The sequence below is a fragment of the Mya arenaria genome, chromosome 9, assembly GCF_026914265.1.
Source record: "Mya arenaria isolate MELC-2E11 chromosome 9, ASM2691426v1".
NCBI lineage: Eukaryota > Metazoa > Mollusca > Bivalvia > Myida > Myidae > Mya > Mya arenaria.
The window spans coordinates 528,031-546,039 of NC_069130.1; the positions used below are offsets into that span (position 1 = coordinate 528,031).

Genomic DNA, 18,009 nt, shown 5'->3' on the forward strand with positions numbered 1-18,009 from the left:
TTAACACTTTAAATGAATCAGAAAAAGACAAATATGTCTGAACAAGTGCACCACCAGTGGGTTCCAACACTTGTCTGATTTTCTATAGCGATAAAGGAGCATGACTCGACAATAATTAATGCCTGTTAACTTGCATCACTACATGTGTGCATTGTTTTACAGAAGACGTCAATGTCAGTGCATTTTTATCATCATTAACAAAAAAAAGTCATGAAATCATGGTAAGTCTGTTCTGTCTTCCATTATTGCTCAAAGCAATTTCCCATTCAAATTCCCCAATTTAAAGTGTTTACATACACATTCAAATTTCTCAAAATGAAAAGGCCAGGCTCTTGCAAATTGTTGATGAAAATACGCAGTTTCAATTAGTAATACTTTGAAAAATATAAAGCTACATCAAACAAGTAAGTATTAGTACATTTGGACAACAACAACAACATGACAAATGCTGTGACAAAACTGCAACTTATTTCTTTGCAAAACAGACACAACCTAAAAATGGCTTTACAGCAAAAGTGAGAACTACCTGACATAGGGCCACGATGTATCAATAGTTTGGTGTTTGTTAACCCTTTCCCACATGGATACGTGTTTATGCGCATGTGACCAGTGCAGATCCAGATCAGCCTGCACATCCATGCAGTCTGATCAGAATCTCCACTGTTCGCTTTTCAGTCAGAAATTCTTCTATGAATATAAAAGCGAACAGTGGAGATCCTGATCAGACTGCACGGATGTTCAGGCTGATCTGGATCTGCACTGGTCGCATAAAATCCTGATCAGACTGCACGGATGTTCAGGCTGATCTGGATCTGCACTGGTCGCATACACATAAACACATATCCTTGTGGGAAAGGGTTAATTAAGCGCTTCTCAAATAACGCAAAAGAATACCTGTGGAAAAAACATTTTCTCTGCCATTCTCCAGGTCATAATAAGCTTTTTCATTTGTTATTTTGAAGAAAGTGAAAAATATAGAAAAGAAAAAAACACACCCTACCTCGCTACTCACACCTAAAAATGGGCGTAGGACTATTTAACGCCAAACGAACTATATGCCTCTAAGGTCGCCAATAACCATCACACAACAACAATTATTGTCATGTGTTATTCCTGGTAATACCCCGTACTCATTTTCCTGTTAACAGGATTGTCTGATAGTCATCAACCATGAAGGTATATCCTATATTTATATTGAACAAGAGGGATTATAACTAAGGTATCAGATGTACCATTGAGTGAATTACAGATGCCTGGGCCTCTAAAATACAAGAACATTTGGTTTGGGTTACCCGACCCTACATACAAAAAAGGTGCTGACCCTACTGTTTTAATAGTCAGTAAAAAACAAAAATAATGTGTGTGTTCCGATATTTTGTTTAAAACCTTTACAGCTTTATACAGAAGATTACTTGACCACATTTCTCCAATTATGACAATAACTTTCTTAAATTTACATTACTGTAAAAGCCTAATAAAAAGTAAAATAATAAAATAAAAACCCTCCCTACCTTACATGTATTTCGATTGCAAAAATGATTGTACTCGTTTCCTGTTTGACTATCAATAATCGGTTCCACTAACCGATTATCGATAGTCAAACTGGAACTGATTCTCAAAACTAATTAACAAAGTTAAAGTAAAAAATAACTTTTTTGCCAGATGCTTGATCAAACATGTGTTCATCAGATACCTTAATAATACCAGAATGTGTGGGCTCAGTAGCTGTTAAATGTTGCCAGGTCAACATGTTGCTAAAATGGTTCCTATTTACATGTTCAGCTGTAAATATAAGAGAGGTTGCGAAACACTTATTGTACCCAAAACACTTATTGTTCACGTGTAGCACATTTAGAAATGACATTGAAACGATGATGAGCCTACAATAACAAGTAAAAAGAAAAGTTTCACATAAGACTTCTAAACTCAATAACCAGGCGAATGTCCGTCGGACAGTCGGACATGTCCGGTATATTTCCATTTTGACCGACGGAACTTTTGATTTGGTCGGTCACAATGTCCGGTGAAAAATTACAGTCAGCACCGTTTAATTTTCGGAAAATTTACTTTCAGTTTCTAAATAAATGTTCAGAGTTATTTTTAACTATTATATCATGACTATTCAGCGTGTTAATCAGTGTATCACTATTTGTAAAACCCGTTTTGCACATGTTTCCGTAAAAGCCGAAAAAAACACGTAAGGTTACGATTTCAGTTCGTACTCTAATACTTTTTAATAGACCAAATTTTACGGAAATGTTCGGACCTTGCAAAATTCCGTATGTATTTTTTTTTCGGCAAAGTGGTTCCCGGCAATCGTGTTAATTTAAATATGATGATGAATATACCGAGCTGACACTCTTTCCGCTCTGTTTAACATTGCCAACAACAAGAACTCTACTTTCGTTTTTGCATAAATGTTTTGTCTGAGTTTGACTTGTAGTACAATTCGTTATATATTTTAACCGCACTGTATCTTTAATTTAAAGATGAATTAAAAGAGTAAGATCTGGCTGCTCCATGGGTAGACGAACCGGATATGAGTTTTTTTGGGAGGAATGGGAGGAAAAAAATAATGACTCAAGATCCGAAATATTGATTTTTTTGACCTGATGTTTAGCTTCTTTTTTGTAATTTATAATAGTAGGACACATCTAACCAAGAAGATCTAAACCTGTTATAATGGGGAATTACAAAACTTATTTAAATAAGAGGCTTAAAATCAAGTTTTAGGCTGATGTAACTGAATACTGTTTGCTACATTGCGACAGATAAAAATTTGGTGCGACAGGTAAACTTTCAGGGTTTACCTGTCGCAATGTCCTGTGAAGAAAAAAAAGTTTTCGCGTTGTCTGAATAACTGCAACTTTTACAAACTTATATGCTTATTTTATTAGAAGCAGAGTTCCATCGTGGGGTCATAAAATCAGATGATTTCACATTCATATTAAACTCAGCAGTAAATGAGCAATGCGGAGTAACTCAGCAGTAAATGAGCAACGCGGAGTAACTCAGCAGTAAATGAGCAATGCGGAATAACTCAGCAGTAAATGAGCAATGCGGAGTAACTCAGCAGAAAATGAGCAATGCGGAGTAACTCAGCAGTAAATGAGCAATGCAGAGTAACTCAGCAGTAAATGAGCAATGCCGGAGTAACTCAGCAGTAAATGAGCAATGCCGAGTAACTCAGCAGTAAATGAGCAATGCCGAGTAACTCAGCAGTAAATGAGCAATGCCGAGTAACTCAGCAGTAAATGAGCAATGCCGGAGTAACTCAGCAGTAAATGAGCAATGCGGAGTAACTCAGCAGTAAATGAGCAATGCGGAGTAACTCAGCAGTAAATGAGCAATGCGGAGTAACTCAGCAGTAAATGAGCAATGCGGAGTAACTCAGCAGTAAATGAGCAATGCCGGAGTAACTCAGCAGTAAATGAGCAATGCCGAGTAACTCAGCAGTAAATGAGCAATGCGGAGTAACTCAGCAGTAAATGAGCAATGCGGAGTAACTCAGCAGTAAATGAGCTATGCCGAGTAACTCAGCAGTAAATGAGCAATGTGGAGTAACTCAGCAGTAAATAAGCAATGCGGAGTAACTCAGCAGTAAATGAGCAATGCGGAGTAACTCAGCAGTAAATGAGCAACGCGGAGTAACTCAGCAGTAAATGAGCAATGCCGGAGTAACTCAGCAGTAAATGAGCAATGCGGAGTAACTCAGCAGTAAATAAGCAATGCGGAGTAACTCAGCAGTAAATGAGCTATGCGGAGTAACTCAGCAGTAAATGAGCAATGCAGAGTAACTCAGCAGTAAATGAGCAATGCGGAGTAACTCAGCAGTAAATGAGCAACGCGGAGTAACTCAGCAGTAAATGAGCAATGCGGAGTAACTCAGCAGTAAATGAGCAACGCGGAGTAACTCAGCAGTAAATGAGCAATGCCGGAGTAACTCAGCAGTAAATGAGCAACGCGGAGTAACTCAGCAGTAAATGAGCAATGCGGAGTAACTCAGCAGTAAATGAGCAATGCGGAGTAACTCAGAGGGTTTTCAGCAATGGAAACAGTTCAACCCTCTGAGGAAACCGTGCTCATTGACTTTATCCCTTGGAGTGAGTGAGGAAAGTGAGTCTAAATTGTTGAGTAATTAAGTTCTGTACAAGTGCCCATACAAGGCTTGTTTTACAATCTCTTTATTCTTTATGTTGGAGTCAGATATATAAGAGACCGAGTGAAAAATATAAAGCCATTTTTTAAAACTAGATAAAAAAAATCCACAAATCCATAACCAGACAAGGATAATTTTGAGAAGTGAGACAGCAATAGTGAAGGCCAACAAGAACCAGACAAATTAAAGCCTGCTTATCTTAATATTCAAGGGCTATATTATATTATCACTATAGATTTCACTTCATTAAGATCAGAATCCAAGTGTTTTGATTATAAGGATAATTTTGAGAAGTGAGACAGCAATAGTGAAGGCCAACAAGAACCAGACAAATTAAAGCCTGCTTATCTTAATATTCATGGGCTATATTATATAATCACTATAGATTTCACTTCATTTTAAGATCAGAATCCAAGTGTCCAAATATCTCGATTGGAATGAATATTAACTGGACTGAGTGGAATCACTGTGGCGTGCCTTAGGAAAAGAATGATATTGAATCTGCTTTGCCAGAGCCAATGGTATGTATATAAGCTTATTTATATTCACACTCGGGCCTTGCCCATTTGGTGAGTGCTCCGATTATAAGATTGTTTAAGTCAGGTTTTTGGTGCATAGTGCACAGACAAAATGTAACCCTGGTTAGAGCTAGACTGGTTCTTTTATGTGCACCAGCGTATAGCACTGTCACATGGGACCCCCAGTTAATGTCCCTACCAGAAGAAGATTAGTATTTTTTTAGTGGTGTGGTGGGGAATCAAAGCTGCGACTCCTGGAATGACAGTCAAGTGTGTAAACAATTTACCTTAATCACTTAAAAATTGAGAACACATCAGTATTAAAATAAATTTCACCAAAAAAAAATGATAATGCAACTTTTAGATAATTCACCTTTGTTATCATTATGATCGAATCAAACAACTATGAAGAACTCGATGACACTAACAGCCATTCCACAAGTGTGCCAAACATTTATCTCCCCAAATATCTTGAGTAATCTTTCTACTATCATTCACAGCTTTTATCATCAATTTCTTGCACATGTGTATACACCTTTTTTCTCAAGAAATATTACAAATTTTTTGGCAATAAAAGTTACAAGGCAATTACAGCTTCGTTTGCAGTGCAATACGATCCACAGGTTTCCGTGCATCATGAATTCCAGGCTTTTCCTCAATAATGCTGCGTGACTGTAGTTTAGTACCATTAAAAACCCTTTAACATATTAATACCAATTCAACTTGGCACCAAATTAGACTTTTGGATCTGCTAGCCAAAATTCTTACACTTATGCTTATTATGAGCCCTGCTATTTAAAATCCAGGATTTGACCGAGCCCGGAAAGTATTTTACAAGTGCAGGGCTGGCTAGTTTGTGGTCAGTTTGATTACGCTCACCGCCCCAAAGGACAAAACCAGTACACAGGTGTGCTTTTCAGGAGACCTCTAGAAATTATCCCTAGTCAAGTTTGAACCCAAAACCTATGGGGTGCAAGGCTGAAACACCTTAATTTACCACAAGACCACTATCAACATTAGATATATGAAGGCGTACGTGATCTACTCTCAGCAATTATAATTTATTCATATTATTGAAACATAAAATCTCCTGCTGTCATAGTATGCTGCACAATGCCATTTATATAATTACCATCCATATTAAAAAGCCAAGCAATGATAAATGTCAACATGCTCAAAAGGTAACTGGAGCCCCTCTGGATGAGAATGAAATCAATACACATGTCTGTCAGCAAGAGCATTGTAAATACTGCCTTCCTGTGGCAACAGTAGACTTCTAATAGCTTCCATATTGCTCCATGACAACAAAGATGCAGCTATGAAATTAGACAAATGTGGAAAAATGGAAGTAGGCCATGGTACCGGTAGTTTTTCAAGGTTGTCAGCTAATAACTGCTATACTTCCTCATGGATTACAGATCCTAAACATTTGGAATATTTGAATTTGAGTGTAAGTATTTCCAGCCCAAGGCAGAGTTACACAACATGTAAGAAACCTAAATTTCTGTTTAAATGGTTTTCAAAGCCATTTGTATCCATGTTAAGGGGCTTCTTACATTTTTGAATGCAAAAGTCCAGCGAAAATCTTAAATTTACAAATGAACAATAGCCTGAAAAGGGAAGCTCTCAATCCTGGCTGCATGGTAAATCCTGAATTGCATTAGCCCTGTACTTTTCATAAGGCTCACAGGTAATAGCATAAAACAAATTTGGGCAAAAAAACACATTTTATCACATATTCCCTTTTTTGTAAAAATACAGTTTTGCATGTCCAAATGTTGCTGATTGTCAGGCTTTGGAAACAATCACAGCAGAAATCTTACATTGGTTCAGCATTAGCTGTGGCAAAGTAATTTTAGTTGACATCACCCAAGAAAAATTTGGCCAAAACAATCAGATTCAAGGAGCTGATAATGATAAAATAAGTCCTGAACTAAAGCTGTTACTGTTACTTGTCAGATGGATAGCCATTATTATTATAACATATATGTTGAATGAAAGGTTTGATTAAAATTCCATTTAACTTAGCAAATGCCTTCAACAGGGTGCCCTACACATCTGTCAAAAATGATTGAAATCCTGTAATCAGGTAAAACATCATGGATTAAGTTTTGTTCAACATTGACAACAAAATGTGACCTTGACCTTTAAGGTGAGAACACATTGCTATGGAGCTTGACAATTATATAAAATATCTCTAACAGTCACGGCGACCATGACCTTTGACCTCACTCATCAATACAGTCATCTGCTGATCATGACCAACCTGCCCACCTAGTTTGGCGACCATGACCTTTGACCTCACTCATCAATACAGTCATCTGCTGATCATGACCAACCTGCCCACCTAGTTTGAGGTTCCTGGATGCGAGCACTCTTCTGAGTGAGCTATTGATCATGCAGAAACCGCGGGGACAGACAGACACTCCTGAGTACTGACTGATACAATGTATGCCACCCTTCGAGGGTGCACAAAATAGTGTTACGGTGAAAAGTTGTCAAATATGGACCTCTAGAATGTACATGGCCTTATCATGAAGTAACAATGATTGTTTTTGTCCATGCACTTTGCTAAATATATAATACTGAATTTGGTATGGCCTTATAAATTACTAAGGTTACAAGGTTCAAGAGAGCAAAGCCCTTAAGAAGCAATTTTCTCAATAACATACCTTGCCCATAGCTTCTACATCCCACACATAACTACCCCCAAGGGACAAATACCGATACCCATTAAACATGCCAGCTGCATTGTAAGCTCATCAGGGTTATTGGCCCCTGGGGGAAAATTAAGGCTTACTGTATACTGACTCCATTGTCATTTTTCTGTGTTTGGTTGACATAAAACAAGACTGTTTATGAGCAATTTCACAGAACCATTATGTGATGGATAGACAATAACTTTGTGGTTATGAACTATACAAAGCTTCAAGACAATTGTCTTTCACTTACAAATGTCTTTCAGTCATCAAAGTATTAGACTTATGGATGAACAAGCTAGAATTCTTACACTTGTGCTTTGCATTAAGTTTCCCAACTAAAATCAGAATTTGAGCAAGGCCATTTTACACAAAGTGCAGGGCTTGCAGAATTGTCAGCTTTTCATATAAATATTGTTTTAATAATGATGCTTCACAAATCTAATTTATGCAATTTAGCATACAAATATGATTGCTATAATACAAAATGACCCATAGGACCGTTATTTCATGACCCAGGTGTGGATCTAGAAAACTGCAGTTATCTGCCCTTCATAGACAAAAATCTGATCTTACTACTCACAAAATAGTGCACATGTTTAGGTCATGATTTCTGAATTAAATGGTGCGAGTAATATTTTCTATTTAAGAGTGTAGACAAATAGAAAACCGAAGAGATTTATTTAATTCTAATGTTTCTTTCATGAAATGTGGATGTTTAAAAACATAGCAATTTAACGGCTTACAGCCAACTATTGCAGGGTGTTGTTCATTGTTACTGAAAGTGGATATCTAAATAGATTATCAACATGGTGTTTTATCTTTCCTCATGATGACAAACTTTAATATTGTTTGGGACTGTATTTATAATTTAAGAGGGGTATAAATATCTGTATGAAACATGCCTTATAGAACTGGCCATCAACATGTAGACTTGGATGAAAGGTAACTAATAATGATAAACACATAGCCGGAAAAGATCTCTGGTTCTGAGAGAACCTGTTGAACCAACCTGCCTATTGCCAGATGCCCATTGTCTGAACACAGACAAGCTATCAAAAGCCAATTAACTTTCAAACAACAGGCCGAAAGAGGCTGGATATCCCAATGAAATTCAGCACATGGTAGCCATTTCAGGGCCAAGTTTCTGCAGTGGACTATTCCTGAGCCAAACCAATTTCTTTTTGGGCCAAATCACATTTCAATCATCAGTAAATAAAAAATCTGGCCAAAAAAAATCAACATTATAAACTATCCAGATTTGGATATTTCGAACTTCCTGTGATTTGACCTTTTTTACTGAAATCATGGATGTTTCTCTTCTTTCAAGACATGCACAATTTTTGGAAGCATTGCCCACTCTGAGTTAATAATCCACTTCTTAACAGTAGCCCTGATGGACAATAGAACTATAAAACCTTCTATTAAACAACAAAACTGTTGTTTTTTTGGTTCAACTGTATAGAAGAAACAAAAAAATAATTGTATTTCAAATAATTATTAACCCTCTATTTCATAACGAATAATGGCAAAAATTAAATGACCACAAATGATCAAGGCCGGAAAATAATTCAGTCACAGCATTCTTTTTTAAATCATTATTCAGGAAATGCCAAACAAGCCATTTATATATATATCGGCCTTATCAATAATTTATAATTTTCCACCTCATTCTTGATCAAGCCAATAATGTTCACCTTTTATCTTTTCAAGTGAGGCACACTTCTGAACAACTTCAACATTTGTAAGCCCTTTCTCCACATCAATTTATACTGCGATTTTTAACAACTATGAAATCTGAAGCTGCTTTTTTATCCTTAATGTTCATGTGTTTGAAAACATACCAATCAACCTGGACAGACATTCAAGTAAAGGTCCTAAAACGAAAAATATGTCTTGATTAATTTCCATGACTAATGGATATTAGGTGTAAAAAACTAACAAAGATTTGGTTTGGGTAATCCAACCCTGCCTACGAAATAGTTGTTAAAAACCTTTAAAACCTTTAAAGCTAACTTTCCAACAAAAAGCCTCAAAAAAATATAAAATAAAAAGCCTACCTACCCTATACCTGTTTTTGAAAAGGATGTAACCCTAACCATACCATTTTTTGGCCTCATTAAAGGACTGTGAGTCAGGATGTTATAAAGCAGGGCTTGTTCAAAAGTTTGAAGCAAAGCACTTAAATGTAAACACGGAAGTCTAATTTTGATAAGGGCAATCTTTTCTGCTAACATTTATATAAGCAAAAATATAAAAATCTCCTGCACTTTTATTCTTCTTTGCTGTTATTGAGTACAGTATGTCATATTTCTGGAAGGGTATATTTTTTGCTCAGAATACCACCAGATTTTATCAAGGTTGTTCTTCATTGAAAGTCATTTATCGTTTTGGAACAGGATTTTTTTGCGTGTTCTACTTTTAAAAGCATTAATTGTATTTAAAAGCATTTAAATCTTTTTAACTGAAAACTCAAAAGTAGCTTATGTAGTATTTGTATCTGTTGTAAAAAAAATGTATCATATACAAAGCAATCTAGTCTACATTTTTCCTTATTACACTCTCAAATTTTAATTTTCAGGAAATATTCACCTCCCACCGGGAGATGGAGCGAAAATCTGGTGGAATTTCTCCCCAACCGGGTGATGTGGCATGTATATATATGTAGGTTATACAATGGGAAGCCTAGCAGTCCCGGGCAGGGTGCTAAGTCAGAAAGGGCACGTTTTCATGAGCCTTAATTGGGCACTTACAAGGGCCAATGTTCATTTTTTACTGTGTATCTAAGTAACTACTATTAATACAATATTTATATATAGTTTATTATGAATATCTGAGCTGTTACCTTTATTTTAGTGTCAAAATTATGTACATTTACAATTTTTATACTTATTTCTGAAAACTGACTCCGTCAATTAAACATATGGGCACAGCAGGGTGTAGTAAAAAGGCAAAAGGGTGCTAAAAAGGGCATCAGTGTGCCCCAGCCTGCTATTTAGGCCTAGCTTGAGCACTGCCTAGTAATGTTAAATAGTTCCAACCTTAGCTAATACGTTGCTCAAACATTATATAACACACACCATCATGGTTCAATTTAATTCATGTAAACATGTAATCAAATATCATATTTCATCTATTAAACAGAGCCAGCTTGTCTAACTTTGGCTAAACACACACAAACTCTGGACAATTTCCTTAGTCAAATATACTGGGTACTAAACTTTAAACTTTATTACAATGGTTATGTAATATATATTTATCATGCTTATACACCAAGTTTATTACACAATATTTGTTGACTATGTAAATTAGTGCAATAAAGTTTCATAGGTCACAATGACCTCAAATGACCATCCACTTATTTTTAATCGTGTTATTATAATAGCCTGTTTACATTGAAATCGAATGAAAGCCGAAACACAATATATTCAAAACTTTACAATAAGCCACATTATTACTCTCTGACAATATTGCACTAGCGGTTAAGACATAAAATATAGGTTTTCAGAAAAAAAAACATACTGAAAGGGTGTCATTTGAGACGAAAAAAACAAAATGTTCATTCATATTTTTTTTAAATAAACACTAAATCTCTGATGAAAGACAACCTAATACTGCCAGGCAACAAAAGGTTTGAAAAGTGATCATAATTTACATTCCAAGATTCTTTATTTAAACAGAATGTAAGCAAATAAGAAATAATCTTAATATACAGAAATCTACAATTTAAATAAAACTTCCTAAATTTACAAGTTAAACAGCTATCTTTTAAAACAGGGAAACATTAAATGATGAAAAGCCTGGGGCCAGCACTTAACCCTCTTAGAAGAAAACAGAAAGACAACACTAACCCTTTAAGAACATCAATGTCAAATCACTTACCCTATTTATCTTGGGTGTCACCCTGCTCTAAATTATATGTTAACACCCGATATTGTAATTATCAGCTAAAAATTGCCCCTCTCCTGGGTCACCGACCTTTTGAGTATGTGTAAGGGGCACTGAAAATATTTCCCCATTTGAATAGTTGGTGCTTTGACATGGCAGTTCAAAGTTGATCTATGATTAATCTAGTAGTACATGATGACTTTAATAGTTACTGCATACACATATCCAGTTATGGAGAATTATACACATGAACATCAGTGTGAGTGTATAATTTCATTCTCAAGGATTGCGGATGACATTTATAACTTTTGTACCTCCTTGTCAAGGACAACATTCAATAACTAGCATGAAAATAAGTGAAAGGGTATTTTTAATAAGCATACTAGTTATTGAACAGCTACCATTCCGATACAGGAATAAATGCAAAAACAAAGGAAACACTACCAAACATGATTCAAGTATTGTTCATCATATACATGTAATCATCTTATAGGGTAGATTAAGCTAAAAGTTCCAATTTATTGATATGCTAGGAACTGATAATCCATTTTGGGGGATTTGTTTGCCCCTCATTCAATATAATTTTTGTGTTTTATTAGCCTTGTCCACAATCTACAAAAGGTGAGAAATGAGTTTGCCAGGTTATTGCACAAGATTTAGATTTAAACTGCCAGATAAATAATATATGAATTTTTATGTGTTTATAATTATATAATAAGCTTTTAAACAAAACAAAGAAATCGTTTCGAGTACCTAAATCATTCAATTCTATGAAGGCAGATGAGTGCATATACTGGCCTCCATTAGGGCAGAGCGGTGCTACCAAAAAAACTACAGGGTACAGCGTCCTTTAACTCGATCACTAGCTAAAACACAACTCACAGTCACACCAAATCCACTTTCCTGCTTTTGCAGGACAATGACAGGTTAAATTTTTAAAAGCATCAAAATTAGAACTCTCCTGGACCTTGACTGAAGAGTAAGCACAAAGTTATTTTTTTTCTTTTTTAATATTTACATGATCAGACCATAAAAGTAACAGATAAGGTACTGAACTTGTGTAAAAACACTTTGAAATTTACAAGATATAAAATGGCCTCATAAATTCACTGACTGTACTTTTACAGCATAGATTTTTATTAAGTTGTTTCGACTGAATATACAATTTATTGAATTAATAATATTCATAATTCAGTACCAATCAATACGGCGTCTTATCTGCAGCAAATGTTAAGCACCAGTCAATTGTAACCACCCCCCAGGGCCAGGGAATAGCTGGGACTTTTGGTCCAGCCAAGCCAGGGTAAAGTCCCTGCCCTGTAGGAATGAGCTGCTGGTTAAATCCCGCCAAATGCCCCTGCACCCCAGGGACCCTAGGTAAGGCGCATTCCCTGCTATTTTTGGCATGAAGACAAAATCACCGCATTCACACAGCAATTGACTGGTTCATTACATGTTGTAATACTTATAGACACTGGTTAAGCAAGTGTTTAAAGCCATTTCATTATGAATAGACTGTTGATTGTTTAACATGTCATGACAGATTAATAACATTAACACACGAGACAAATTTTGTTGGTTAAAACAATTAATTTATCATTTTTCCAGTACCAGAACGTGCTACCTGTTAATCAATGAAAATTCCTGAATCCAATTTCTTTTGCCAATGTAAGTAGGGTCCTTATTTCGAAAAAGAAACACTGCACATATATAAGTTCCAGATTTTTAAGCTAAACAGAAAATACAAACACATAAAATAAACCCATCAAAATATGTAACAAAGCATTTGACCTCTGACCTCAACTTCTCTTTCGCCTTATTCCATCGAATTTTCTCCCAAAAGGCAACTATATTTTCGTCAACAACAAAAAGGAACATACAACATAATAATATATGACACTTACCAGTGCAACAGAAACGAAATATGTTGCTAAATTATGGTACAGGATGCCAAAAATGTTACAATATATTCATCCTTGTCCCTATCAGGCCATTTTCTTCAAGGGAGATAACTTTCTTGTTGACAAAATAAAATCCCGAATAATAATGTCGTTCACGTCTTCATTCAAAAGCAGTGTCCTCCCATGCCGACCGCTGTATGACCGCCGTAACCCCCCCCCCCCCTTTTCCAACATCATCATCAGCAGCAGCAGTAGCATCATCATCATCACCATCATCATCATCATCATCATCATAATCATCATAATCTTCATCACCACCACCACCACCACCACCAGGAAATGAAAGTGAGGATAACTACAGTGAATAATTAAAACGAGAGGAATGAGAGGAATTTGAGCCTTTAGGGCGTCAACTTAACGGGCTGGCATGGTGACTGCATGGAGGCTGTTCCACTCTCGGATTCAGCCCAAACAATGAACCAGGAAACGTGGACGTACCTGACATTACTGGCCTTGGGGGAAATTACGAGTGTGACGGTAAATTGTCTTGCAGAGTGGGGTGTGGAAATGGTGGATATTTGCTCTTAATAGTGGTTGACGCAATGTTGAGGTTTCTTCGGACGAAGAAGCTAAGATTTCTGTTTGCTAAAAAATTATGTCAAATGTTGTTCGCCTAGTCCAATTGGTCATAGATAGTGCATCCAAGGTACTTCACAGGTTGTACGACGTGGTTATGGAGTTTGTATTCATAATTATAGTTTATACTCATGACATACTTTCCTCTCCACTATACACCAAGCTTCCCCACTATCCACATACATTATTATTAATCGTTTGTTTGTTTAATTTAGTTTATTAAGGTCTCTCAGCGCCCATTGGCTGCATTATGGCTTGACCCCGTATCGACGCTATCACGGCTTAATTTATATTTCAGAAACAAAGCGAGACACAAGAGATCCGGGTGCGGATCCCTAGCTTTTCGAAAAGATCTCTCTTGGTTCTATTATGCAGTATGCCACAGTCACATTTGCAACGGCGGTCGTAGGGTCTGAAATGCCTACGACCAGTATCACCTACGACCGCCGCCGTGAGTATTCCTACGGTCACATGCTGTAGTAGTTATACACATGTTAGGTAGCAGCACGGCGCATTTTGAATTTGTGGAGACAGAAAACCTGCGGCTGCCAAACAGCCTTTGAAATGATGACACACAATCGCCTTAGGGATTCCGTGCAGCGGCCGTTGTTGTTTTTCTTTTTGACAAATACCAACGCAGAATAAGGACGCCTTAAAACCACCATAGGGCCTTAAAGTTGAACAAGGCCGCCGCGATTTATTGGGGGTCCGCAAAAGTCACCGTTATATTAATAAAATCCTAGGACAGCCGTACGGCAAACGCACCGTGCGTCCGACGTTTGGTCGATCCGCTCTATGGCGTGGCTGGCGATGAAAAAATGAAAAAATATTACTTCGCGCTATAAACCCAACGGTGACCTAAACGGCCTGCAAAATACACGGATACACCGTACGGTTACCCTGCGGCCATCGTAGATCCTCTGCAGCCGCCCGCGGCACGTATCTATCGATGTCGGGTCCTACGGTCGCCGTTGAGCAAATGTAACGGAGGTCCTAACGTGCTCGGTGTATCAGGGTTTATCCAGAACTGAGTATACCATTTATTTAATCCCCCCTTATGCCGAGTTCTAGGCAAGGGTGCCACTGGTACCATATTTTAACGTCTTTCGGTTTGACGTCGCCAGAGTTTGAACCCGAACCTTCCGTACCCGAAGCTGGGCGGTCGGGAAGCTCATCATAATGAGCATATAGGTTTTGGCCCCAAATGAACATGTTTCAAAAGCCATTTACATTAATTTCAAGGTCATTCCTTATGCTTTTGATGCAACTTTCCGAGCAAAAAAATTCTGAAGTTAACAGCCCTCAATCCTTATTTCGGTCGGATTAGTAATGAACATGAATAAAAAAAAAAGTATTTTGGGTTTCAGTCACCGTAACCTTGACTTCACTGACCTCAAATGTAATCGCAGTTGATGTTACCATATTCAGTTTTTTTCTTATTCTTATAACCTGGTACCCGTTAAAATCGTGGTTGATCCATAACAAAGACGATACAGTAACGCATGGAAAAACAAAAACAACTCAATAACTATAACTCTGGTAAGATCAATGTGACTGAGACATTCCGAACTCCTCGGCCATTTTATCGAAAACAAAGGTTGTTTTCGATAAAACTGGCCGAGGAGCTCCGAATGGTGACAGAGATTGTTGCAAAAAACGGTGCTACCAATAATAGCTGTTTTAGAACGGTCAAGGTCAATGATTGACACTTGAAAGTGTGACGAACTAGCTAGACCACAACATACATCTCGCGAGGACAACGCAAAAGCCACCTTCCGGGATATGGCTATGGCAATAGGCGCAGAAATGGTAATTCTTAATATAGCGGAATAAAGAAACTGTGTTCTTATCATTCATATTTATACAGTGCTCCAGCTAGGCCTGAATAGCAGGGTGTGTGTGTGTATTCGGGGGTGTTCTGGTATTATTTGTTTTGTTTGACAGAGACGAATTGCGTACAACCTGGTTTCTCTTACAGTTTTGAATAGTATTTAATATTTATTGGGATATATTGTCAAGTAAACTTTAAATATATGTATAGAAATAATATACTAGAACACGTTTATACAAAATGTGGGCACCTAAGTAAGATAACAGCTAAGGCATTCATAAGAAACTATTTGTATTGAAAGTAGAGTAACAACTCGCTGTGTCGATGGCGTTGGGACCTCGGGAAGCACTTCGAGATAAAGAAATTTCGATATACCCGAAATACAAAACATGTCGGTCTTAACCAAACGCAAAAGAAAACAGTTCGACATACCAGAACATCTAGAGAACAGAGTTTGGATTGAGCATTGTCCCTTCCAAGTACCCCATTAAGGGTAATTCATTGCGCATCAAAAGTCCCTTTTCTGACCTAGCACCCTGCCCTTTTCAAGTCATGGATGGAGCATGAATTATATACTGTACAGCCGAAACTCGCTATGTCGAACTCTGTTTACTCGATATTCTGGTTGTGTCGAACGTGTTGGGTTTAGTAAGGCATGTTTCGTATTTCGGTTGTATCGAACATTCGTTATGTCAAAGCATTTCCCGATGTCCCAACGACTTCGACATAGCGAGTTTCGACTGTATACATGTGTCCCTGTGATATGCCTTACCGATATTGCCACTTATGGGTGTGTTCGTGGTATACATGCAAGAAAATTTCACTGCCGAGTGAAGGAGGAGTGACACTTTCAAATAAAAAAATTAAACACAAAATACTATTGCCTGTAAGTAAAGCATATTGACAGGGGCGGATCCTTTTGACTTGTGCCCCTCACTGAGAACCGAATTTGAGTGGGATTACAGTGTTGGAAGGGGGTTTGGTGGTACCCCCCTCCCCCAGGCGTATTTTATTATCTTTTTATACCTATATTGAAATAAATAGTAAACATTGACGACTTGGGGGGGGGGCGCTAGTTGTGAGACATTTTTAGTGTCTATTATGCTCTAATAAGTTAATAATGGGTTGTATTCGCACCCGGAGCCCTGCTTTTGTTTCGAAAGGGAGAGGACAAAGCATATATTTACAAAATATTTATTAATTATATACATGGCATACTAGATGTACAAATACTACAGTAAAATAATAATTTAAAATCTAAGTATCTATATGTCATGATGTGTTTCTCGAATTTATACCTGCGGGCATACTAACGTTTGCTGAATTAGTCATCTAGGACTTGAATATAACTATACATGTACCTCTAAGTGTAATTTTGTATCCAGAATAATTTCAATATTTATGTGCTTCCTCAATATAATCTTTTTTACTTTAAATAAAGGTACTACATCATTGAAAAGCATTGCGTCCATGTTTGTTGCCTAGCTACGCATGAATTAATCTTGCAACTTGCATGCGCATGTTTGCTTTCACACTGTTAGCCCATGAGGGAACCAAGGAGCTGTGTTGGATCAACGCCCGTCTTGGAGAGCAGCCCTTGTGCCTGGTTGGCCATGGACATCAGTTCCATTGGGTTCATACCGGACATGACGTTCGTGAGCTCGGACGGGTCCATGTTGCCGCTCATCATCCCCTCCATCGCCTTCATCAGGTTCCCGCCCTGGGGACCGCTCATCATCCCATTAATGGAGTTCATGAGGCTCTTTCCCTCCTCTCCTTCAAGCATACCAGAGAGGGCGTTGGTGTCAACGTTACCCAGTAAACTTGCCATATCCATACCACCACCTCCTCCACCGCCGCCTAGTAACCCAGCAAGGGGATTTCCTCCTCCACCGCCACCTCCACCTCCTCCAAGTAAGCCGGCCAGTGGGCTACCCCCGCCTCCTCCGCCACCTCCAAGAAGGCCAGCCAACCCACCGCCTCCACCGTTTCCACCGCCACCGCCTCCCATAAGGCCAGCTAATCCTCCGCCTCCACCGTTCCCACCGCCGCCGCCTCCCATAAGGCCAGCTAACCCGCCGCCTCCACCTCCACCGCCTCCCATAAGGCCAGCAAGTCCACCCCCGCCGCCGCCACCCCCGGTATTTCCTCCACTGCCACCTCCAAACATTCCACTCATTGTATTTCCGCCGCCCGTGCCCATGCCACCTGCTCCGCCGCTACCAAACATATTTGACATCCCACCCATGGTGCTCCCTGTGCTTGCTGCACCTTGACCAGATGGTGAACTACCTGCGCCCCCGATTCCGAACATATTGCCGAGATTCGAGCTACTTCCGGTAAATGCTGGTTGAGTCTGCTGCATACCGCCACTAAA

The 18,009-nt window shown here is 38.2% G+C and overlaps 1 protein-coding gene across 4 annotated transcripts in view; it reads right to left on the reverse strand.

Moving 5' to 3' along the window:
- LOC128246625 (tripartite motif-containing protein 2-like) overlaps positions 1-13,272 on the reverse strand; it is a 67,425-nt gene extending 54,153 nt beyond the window's left edge. For 3 of the 4 annotated variants that reach the window (XM_052964919.1, XM_052964923.1, XM_052964922.1), the window contains exon 1: positions 13,169-13,272. The gene's annotated coding sequence lies outside the window, so the exon portion shown is untranslated. Of the gene's footprint in view, positions 1-12,888; positions 13,026-13,168 lie in introns of those variants that run through there. The other variant, XM_052964921.1, reaches the window with a different exon arrangement.
- Between the last annotated feature and the right edge of the window lie 4,737 nt (positions 13,273-18,009).